At 34.6% G+C, this 10,882-nt stretch overlaps 1 non-coding gene across 1 annotated transcript; it reads right to left on the reverse strand.

Annotated features, from left to right (window-relative positions):
- Positions 1–1,396: 1,396 nt before the first annotated feature.
- Trnad-guc lies at positions 1,397–1,470 on the reverse strand. The gene has a single exon. It is a non-coding gene; the product is annotated as a tRNA-Asp (tRNA).
- Between the last annotated feature and the right edge of the window lie 9,412 nt (positions 1,471–10,882).

Raw genomic sequence — 10,882 nt, forward strand, 5'->3', positions numbered from 1 at the left:
TGTTTTGTTTAATGCACAAGGTTGCTCAAAAATCTCTTTTAACATGAAGCTAGGGTAACCATTTTTGCTAATTAGAAAATCACTTGGACTACTATTTTCTATACTGCGTTTAACTTGTGTACCATTGTTGTATATACTAACTCCACTAGATTTTATCACTGCAATGTCATCATCTTCCAAATGCGATATTCTTTCCACAAATGCACTTAAAGCATTAGAGTCAGATGCAGCAAACACTGTGTTACAGTTATAGCCTATTGCTAAAGGCAAATTTCTCTTCGCAACAAATAAGGCGTCTGGATATTCTGCAAATAATAAGACCAAGGCAAATGAGCCATGTAAGTTGTTTAAACACTTAAATAGAGAATCAATTGGCGACAATCCTTCATCAAGATATAAGGTTAGCATGTTTGGTATGATCTCTGTGTCAGTGTCAGTATGGAATGGCATTCCCCTTTCTTCTAGACCCTTTTTTAGCAGATTGTAATTCTCAATTATGCCGTTATGAGCAACAACAACGTTATTTGTACGAATGGGGTGAGCATTTTTAAGGCCTGGAACTCCATGTGTAGCCCAGCGAGTATGTGCTATACCAACTGTACTGTGAGACATCTTGCTGTCATCAACAACTTCACATAACCTTTCGACTTTACCTTCTGATTTTTTGACTTCTATCTTACCTTCGTTGTTTATGATTGCTATACCTGAAGAGTCATATCCCCTATATTCCAATTTTTGCAACCCAGTTAGTAAAGTTGGTATTACTGAATCACCGCTACTTACTACACCAAATATTCCACACACAAATGGATCACCAAACAAACTTTTTTCTAAACATGTTAAGCATTTTTGCCTTTATTACTGGTTGATTTATATTCTTTTTATCATTCTTTCGATTTTACCTTTTTAATTGGTTTAGCTGCTACTTTTTGAGTTTCTTTGCTTAAAACCTCAGATATAGCGGACTTTAGAACTTTTATCTCAACTTTTGGTGCTATTTCTATTATAAATTGTGCATTTGCCTCATCAACTTTATTAACTTCACCTATTATTCCACCAGAAGTAATGACTGTATCACCACGTTTTATTTGATCTATCATCCTTCTATGTTCTTTTAGTTTTTTTTGTTGTGGGCGAATAATGAGAAAATAAAATACCACAAATATTAAAATCAATGGAGTAAAACTAGCAAAAGATGCGCCGATACTTGATGTATTGCTAGTTGCATCTGCTGCAAAAACTTCAGAAATGAGCATATTTAATCCTAATTGTTAATGATAAAAACAAACCTATTTAAGTATTAATTACAATACCATGCCATGTCAAGTTTGGTGAAGGCGTTTCTCAATACCGGCAATAATACTGCGAATTCTAAGTTATGCTAAAACTAATATGACGGGAGTGATGAGACTTGAACTCACGACCTCATGCGTGACAGGCATGCGCTCTAACCAACTGAGCTACACCCCCCTAATTTCTTTTTAGCATTTTCGGGCTTCAACTTTAAAGCTAATAAACATGTTGCCCTTTGTCAATATTTTTTGTTTGCGCTTTGCTGTCTTTTCTATTACTATGTAAATAATTTAATTTCACACATGGCTTGTACAAGTAGTCCCATTAGGGTTATGCCATGGAAGATAAACTATTTGGAGGAATGATATATGACAAATTTGCCTAAAGTCACTGTGCGTGATTTAGCTGAATCTGGTGTACATTTTGGTCACAAAATTAGTCGCTGGAACGCAAAAATTGCTCCATACATATATGGAGTGCATCAAGAAAATCGTATACATATAATTGATTTGCGAAAAACACTACCATTGCTACAGGTGGCCATGAAGGTTTTATATGACGTTGCATTTCAAGGTGGTCGCATTCTATTTGTTGGTACAAAGTTTCAAGCTTTTGATATTATTGCAAGTGAAGCGATTCGTTGTGGTCAATATTATGTGAATCATCGTTGGCTTGGTGGTATGCTTACTAATTGGGGCACTGTTTCTTCTTCGATAAAAACCTTGATGCAATATGAGAAAATATTAAATGACGAGGATAGCATTTTAACAAAGAAAGAATTGGGAAACATTGAAAAGAAAAAGCAAAAGCTTGATAAGGCGCTTGGCGGTATTAGAGAAATGGGAGCAATTCCTGATATCTTATTCATCATTGATACTAATAAAGAGCATATAGCGGTTAAGGAGGCTAAGAAGTTAGGAATTCCAATAGTTGCAATACTTGATACTAATTCTGATCCAGATGGTATTACTTATCTAATACCTGGAAATGATGACTCAAGAAAATCAATAGAGCTCTATTGTAAATTAGCTACCGACTCTATATTAGCTGGAATAGAGTCTAGTCTAGCAAAATCTGGAGTTAAGATTGATGATATAAGGGGTGATGAGTTTATTCAAGAAAAAGAAGATGGTATTGTGCAAACTAAAAGGAGACGTAGTAAAGTTTACAAAGAAGAAGAAAGGGAGGTAGTAACAAATGAAGATGAATCCAGATGATATAAGAGAATTACGTGATAGAACAGGGCTTGGCTTAAGTGACTGTAAAAAAGCATTAGAAGAATGTGATGGTGACATTAAGAAAGCCGTTGATAAGTTACGTACAATAGGTCTTGCTAAAGCTGACAAAAAATCTGATAGAGTAGCTTCAGATGGGCTCGTTGCTATGTGTTTGACTGAAAATTGTGGTGTATTGATTGAACTCAATTGCGAAACCGATTTTGTCGCAAGGAATGAGAAATTTATAGAGTTAGTTTTAAATTTAGCATCAATTGCTCATCAAGAACGCTGTACTAGCGTTGATGAGTTAAAAAATGCCAAGTATGAAAGCATTGGCACAGTGCAGGAAGCTATTATGAATGGTACGTCAGTTCTTGGTGAGAAGCTAGAGTTAAGCAAGCTTTGTTACTTAGAAGCTAAGGATGGAGTTATTGCTGGCTACGTACATGGTGATGTGTGTGGCTTAGGTAAGATTGGTGCTTTAATTGCATTGCAATCACCCGGTGATAAGGCAAAGTTACAGGAAATTGGAAAACAAATAGCGATGCACATAGTTGCTATGAAGCCTGAAGCTTTGTCTATAGATGATTTAGATCAAATGAAGTTGAAAAATGAACGTTCTATAATTGAAGAACAAGTAAGGAGCTTAAATAAACCTGAAGAAGTAGCAAAAAAAATAGTAGATGGACGAATGGCTAAGTACTATGAAGAAGTTGTTTTACTGGAACAAAAGTTCATAAAAGATGATAAAATGAAGGTTTCTGATTTTATAAAATCAAGCGAGGTGAGTGCTGTTAAACTCTCTAATTACAAGTTACTTGTTTTGGGTGGTGCAAACTAAATGGTAAAAAATGTTTCCCTCAATAAATGAAAAAAGCGAAATAAAATATTCCAGAGTGTTATTTAAAATTTCTGGTGAAGCTTTAATGGGGTCACAGTCTTTTGGCTATGATATGGGAATAATAAGCCAATTGTGCAAAGATATAGCTGATATTAACAGGCTTGGAGTTCAGGTATGTATTGTTGTTGGTGGTGGTAATATCTTTCGTGGCACATCTGCGTCTTTAAGTGGCTGTGAAAGAGCAAGTAGTGATTATATTGGAATGCTTGCAACTATAATCAATGCTTTAATTTTACAAAACTTTTTAGAAAAAAATTTAATAGCTTCTAGGGTATTATCTGCAATACCCATGGCCACTGTATGTGAACCTTACATAAGAAGGAAAGCTATTCGTCATTTAGAAAAAGGTAGAGTGGTAATTTTTGCAGCAGGCACAGGCAACCCATTTTTTACTACAGATACAGCTGCAGCCTTACGTGCTGTTGAAATGAATTGTGATGTTATTCTAAAGGGTACGCAAGTAAATGGTGTATACTCCGCTGATCCGAAAAAAAATGAGGATGCTGTAATGTATGATAGGCTTTCTTACACGGATTTATTGACTCGTGATTTAAAAGTTATGGATGCATCAGCAATTTCACTTGCTCGTGAGAATTCTATTCCAATTATAGTTTTTTCTTTGAAGGGAGAAAAAATAGTCAATATTATTAAGGGTCAAGGTACTTATACTATAGTTTCAGATTGTAAACATTAGGTAATTTATGTTAAATGAAATAAAAGCTAAAACAAAAGAAAGAATGCTAAAAACTATTCAGTCCTTTCATGATGATATTAAAGGCGTACGCACTGGTAGAGCTAGCGCATCGTTGCTTGATGGTATAGTTGTAAATATCTATGGTGGACATCAAAAGTTAAATCAGGTTGCAGGTGTTTCGGTTATAGATAACAAAACTCTATCAATTAAAATTTGGGATATTAATGTTGTCGGTGAAGTGAAAAATGCTATATTAAATGCCAACTTGAATTTAAATCCTGTTGTTGAGGGCAATACCATACGTATAGCTCTTCCGGACTTAACACAAGAAACCCGTGAAAAATTAGTGAAATTATTGCATCAGTTTGCTGAAAATGCACGGATTGCCATTAGAAATATACGTAGAGATATTATGGAAGAAACAGAAAAAATGAAGGAAAATAAAGAAATCTCAGAAGATGATTTTCATGGTGCTAAAAAGGAAATACAAAATATTACTGATAATAATATAAAAAAAATTGATGGTGAATTGTCCATCAAAGAAAAGGATATACTGAATCACTAAATGATATGGAGAAAGCTTACATAGCAAATGATGTCATTCCAGTGCTTGACACTGGAATCCAGTCTTTACTATACAACTATCTGATGCACTTGTTTGAAATCAAATTTCCTGGATCCCAGTGTCGGAGCACTGGGATGACACCAATTTTGCATTCAAGTATCAACTATTGGTGTCACTACAGTAACTCTCTTCCTGTCATGCAAGTAGCTGACACCTTCCAGGTGTCCATTGAAATCCAAAAAATTTCACTCAAGTCAAAATTAGGTTAAATTTAAATGTTGAATCAAGAATCTTTACCGAAACATTTAGCAATTATTATGGATGGTAATGGTAGATGGGCAAACAATCAAGGAAGAGTAAAAATTGATGGTTATAAAAAGGGCAGTGAAGTTGCATACGATATTGCCAAGTATTGTACGGACTTAACCATACCCTACTTAACTTTGTATGCATTCTCTATGGAGAATTGGCTTAGACCTAAAAACGAAACTGACTGTCTATTTGATTTATTTTACTCCGTTTTAACTAATGAAGATAAAGTCAATTTCATTTGCAACTGTAACATTAAGTTGAATTTTATTGGCAATTTAAGTCTGTTACCCAGTAAAATATTGGATCAAATTAAAAAAGCAGAAGAAATGACACATAAGAACGATGGTTTATTACTCACTGTGGCAGTCAGTTACGGAGCAAAGCAAGAAATTACACAAGCTATAAGCAATATTATAAAAGAAAATATTGCTTATGTATCAGAAGAGGAATTTGAAAAATTTCTGTATACTAAAGATTTGCCAAAATTGGATTTATTAATTCGCACTGGCGGCGAAAAAAGGTTAAGCAACTTTTTATTATGGCAAGCAGCTTATGCTGAATTGTATTTTTGTGATACTTTGTGGCCTGATTTTTCTTGTCAAGATTTGAGCAAAGCATTAGAAGATTATACAAAAAGAGAGAAGAAATATGGTAGATAATAATTTTATAGTTAGAATGTTGTCCTCAATAGTAATATTATTCATATTTTCTTTTGCTACATATTTCAGTGATTTATCGTTTTACCTATTGATTTTTTCGATAGCAGTTTTATCTTCTTTTGAATGGTATAATCTAACCCAAGGAAACAAAATTTTATACGTTTTTGCATTATTATTGATTGCACTACCAAGCGCCTCATTAATATATTTATATAACCTACCACAGGGAAAATACGCATTAGTATGGTTCGTCTTAACCATTTGGGGAATTGACATTACTGCCTACCTATTTGGTAAGAATTTTGGTGGGGCTAAAATTTGCCCAATTCTTAGCCCTGGAAAAACTTGGACAGGACTTCTTGGTGCGATTTTAGCTGGAGTAGTGTGCACAATTTTTGGATCAATATTTTTTGGTCTATTTTCAATTTTTTATTCTCCAATCATTGGCCTTGCAATTGCTATTCTAGCGCAACTTGGCGATTTTACTGAGTCGCTTGTTAAAAGAGCTTACGGTGTTAAAGATAGTGGAAATATGATACCTGGCCATGGGGGAGTGCTCGACCGTATGGACAGTTTCATTTTTACTGCCCCTCTTATTGCTATTTACATAAGCTAAGTCTGCAGAAGTGCCATTAGAGCTCATCCCTAGTCAGCTCCCCAACCGCTTCTACAGTACAGTCATGGACAAACGTCTTTTCACAAGACGTGCATTAGAAATTCAGTTATTTGCCCTGAAGCTTCGTTGATGCACTTGATAGCAGAGAACTTAACAGATGAACAACTCCAAGCTTTAGTGGATCATCTAACCAATCACCAGCTAAAAACCCTCGCTCAGGAACTAAATCCAGAAAAGTTACAAATAATTGTTCCTATTTTAAATGATACTCAGCTTGAAGCTCTAGTGAGAAAATTAAATTCAGAGCAAGTAAAAGAAATTTTACCTCACTTAAAAGTGGATCAGTTCAAAGCACTTATTAAAACTTTAAATGACGAGCAATTTACAGTGCTTGCAAAAGACTTGGCTGAGCACCACTTGACGATACTCTCCAAAGAATTAGAAGGTGATCAGTTGAAAGCTTTAGTAAATAGTCTGCAAGAAGACCAACTGAAAGACTTAGTTAATAAGCTTGATCCTGAGAAACTCGAAGCAATTGCTCAGGATTTAACTAATTCTAATAGGATCCAGATTATCATTAAGTCTTTAGTTGATAATCCAGAAAAACTTCAAGCTTTTGCTCGCAATATGTCTAATGAGCAGTTTAAAGAACTTTTGGATAACATAGGCGCAGAAGAGCTTAAAGATATTATTCACAAGCTGCCTTATGAAAAGGTGACAGCTGTGATTGGTGATCTTGGCAGTAAAGATCAATCTAAAGCTATTATTGATGCATTAAAAGGGGAACTTGACGAGCAGAGTAAACAGAACAAGGAAATGATTGAGATGCTCAAGCAAATCAAGGACGATATGCCAGAAATCGGACAGGCCTCAGACTTCACAATAGTAGACATTAATAATGACTCACTGTTATTTGTATAGTAGTGATTTATAAAGATAAGTAGTTTTTTATAGGAGGTAACTATTATGAGTAAAAATACAGAATTATATTCTAGTGAAGAAGTTGAATCAAATAATACATTACAACTTCCGAAGCCGGCGTTTAATAAACCAAATTTTGCAATACCAGAAATAAAGAAGATTACTACTAAAAGCGCACCGGATGGAATTGATATAACTAAGGTTATGGAAGAAAAAGAGATTAATGCTATACCGACAATCACGGTAAGCGTTAAGAATCTTAAAAATTTTTATGATGGTCTGATGAAAAGTATTAATAAATATAACGATGATGTAAGTGATGTGATGACAAGCGGCATAGTAGAACCACTGTCATCAACTATAGAAAACATAGGCACAAAGACAAGCGAGATAGACGCTAAACTTAAAGATCTTCAGGCTAGACTTGATGATATACCAGAGATTGGAGAAGCTCCTTCATTACTCCATATTACTGGCGGAGAGAACGGATTGCTTTAATAAAAAAGGTAATAGCTTGCTAGCAGGCTGTTGCTTTCTTTCACATACCATTTCAAGGTAACTAGTTAGTTTCAAAGTTCTAATTTTTTATAGGAGTTAGCATGAATAATAGTAAACAAGAAAGCAAAAACGAACTTAAAGTAATAAGCAAAATAGAAGTTAACGCCAAACCTAAAGGTTATGATGAAACAGTTGCGCGAAATCCAGCGCAGCTTGGTTATGTCCACAAAGCTTTAGATAAATTAATCGCAGAGCTGAACACGAAATTCGTTCCTGAATTGGATGATGTATTGCATAACAATAGCAACTCTATCAGTCAATTAAATGACATGCTAACAGAAGAAAGGAGTAAGCTTGACGAGCTAATAAAAGAAATTAACGATTTAAAATCTTCGCTAGAACCGCCACCAATGGATGCTCCTGAATTCATATAAGAAAAAAAGTAATAGCCCAGTGGGCTGTTACTCTCTCTACATATCGTTTCAATACAGCTGAATTAGGGAATCTGTTTTAAAACTTTCGGCATATAGTTCTCATCATGTTTTGCAAACACTGTATCTGCAAGAAAAGTACTATTATCAAACATTTTACCTTGCACAACAACACCACTTTTTTCTGAAAACATTGGTGGAAGTATCCCTTGATATTTTACCACAACGCTTTTGTTAAAATCTGTCATTTGAAAAATTACTTCACTTTCGCTCCGTATCACGCTATTTTCAACAACCATTCCACCAACACGGATTAGTTTTTGACTATTTTGTAAAACTATTGCCTCACTTACTGTATAGAAAAATGAGATGTTTTCTTTGAGCGTTGTTAAAATAAAAAAGACTATGCAGCTTAAAAAGCAGAAAATTCCTGAAGTTATAAGTAATCGCTTATGTTTCTTCTTCATTATTATCTTTCAGGCTTTCTAGAATTTTTTTACTTTTAATATAGCAAGAAATGGTAAGAATCAGTTCTCCGGTAATCAATGTAAGACTAATAAGGTAAGCAAAAATCACATACGTGTTCATAATATATCGTTAATAAATAACTCACCTGCATCAAAATAAATTAAGCTTTCATCCTTTTGCTGCAACACCAATTTACCACTTTTATCTATATCAGCAAAAATTCCTTCATACAATTTGTCAGCTAACTTTACACTGATTTGCTCATTCATTTTGAATGCTTTTTTTAACCACATTTCTCTTATAGCATAAAACCCATCAAATAGCCATTGCTTTCTTAGCTTATTAAAATTTATTATTAATTCCTTTAACAGATCTATGTTAGACACAGACTCACCGTAATTGCTAATGCACGTTGTTCCTGGAAGTGGTGCATGACTGACATTAATTCCAATTCCTACAATAAGCCAATTCGAATTGGATCTTTTTTCAAGCAATATTCCACTTATTTTCTTGCCATCAATAAGGACATCATTTGGCCACTTATACTGGAGATTTAGACCATTTATAAATGACAGTATAGTATTTCCAACAGTAAGAGCAGTAACAAAAGTCAATTCTGTTAATTTGCTAACATCCGCAATTTTATTCACCAAACCCTTCTCTGTCATCCCAATGCCCTCTGATGTCATCCCAGTGCTTGACACTGGGATCCATTCTTCTTTTTTTCTAGATTCCAGCGTCACGCGCTGGAATGACACCGAAAGCTGGCTTTCATTCAGATAATCGTTAAAGAGGTTTATTACCAAACTTGCATAAAAATTACCCTCGGGAGAAATCCAACTTTTTCCGGTACGCCCTCTACCCTCTGTTTGTTTGTCGGCAATAATAGCGGTTTCATTTGATATTCCTTTATCAATTAAATCCAACGCTTCTTTATTAGTGCTTGAAACTTCTTTGTAATGATGAATATGAAAACCCTCAGGGATCACCTTGTCAGTCCTTTAGTTCAATGAGTGAGTAAAACGTACAAGAAAAGATCGAGGTTGATCAGTGAAGCCACTGAAGTAATAATGAATAGACCCTTAGAATAAGCAACCTTATTACCACTAGCTTTATCAAAATACATAACTTTCATGATATTTAAATAATAGTAGCATGATATCACACTCGCTATTACAAGGATCAAGGACAGGCTGATAAAGCCAGAATTTATTAAACTTTTGAATATAAAAAATTTAGCGATAAAACCTGCAAGTGGAGGTATTCCCGACATCGAGAGTAACAGCACAGAAAGATGAAATGCTACAATTGGGCGTTTCTTCCCTATACCAGATAAATTTGCAATATCACAATCGTCATCGTCAATTTGTACAAGATATGAGAATAGCCCTATGCTTGTGATGATATATATCACCAGATACATTAAGGCACTATCTGTTCCTGCTTGTGTAAAAATAGAAAGTGAAGCAAATATAAAACCAATGTGACCAATTGAACTGTAAGCAAGCAGCCTTTTTAAGTTTTGCTGACGCAAGGCCCCAAAAGCTGAGATAAGCACAGACAATGCTGAAACGTATAAGAAAATAGGCTGAACATAACTTTTTACATTTACTAACTCTTCATTCATCAATCGAATTAAAAATGTTACAAGTGCAGCTTTTGGAGCTGTAGAAAAAAACGCAGTTACTATGGTAGGTGCACCTTGATAGACATCTGGAGCCCACATATGAAAAGGAACAATAGCAAGCTTGAAACACAAACCAATTAGGACAAAGACTAACCCAAAAACTATTCCATAAGTTATCTGGTGGTTTTGCAAGAATGAACTGAGCTCAGAGAAATTGACTTGTCCTGTATATCCATAAAGCAGCGACATTCCATATAGCATAATGCAGGAAGATAACGCACTGAGTGTAAAATATTTCACTCCTGCTTCGCATGAATAAGCTGAATCTTTATTAAAGCTCGCAAGAACATACAAAGATATACTCATCAACTCAAAAGCTAAATAGAAAGAAATTAAGCTATTTGCTGAAACTAAAGTTATCATGCCAAATAGCGCAAAAAGAATCAGTATTGAAAATTCATATTTATAGTCATATTTTGATAAATTCAGCATCAAAAGTATTAAAATTCCTGTGCTGAGAATTAACCCTTGGGCTGACCTGATGTATAAATTGAGTTTTAACAACGAATTAAAGAGAAAAATTTCATTGTTTTCTGCCGAAATAATTAAAATAATCAAAGTTACCACTGTGCAGCCAAGTGCTAGTAAATTGATAGTGCGGCGGTTAAATATAATCCCAA

Source organism: Drosophila ananassae (genome assembly GCF_017639315.1).
Source record: "Drosophila ananassae strain 14024-0371.13 chromosome 4 unlocalized genomic scaffold, ASM1763931v2 tig00000241, whole genome shotgun sequence".
NCBI lineage: Eukaryota > Metazoa > Arthropoda > Insecta > Diptera > Drosophilidae > Drosophila > Drosophila ananassae.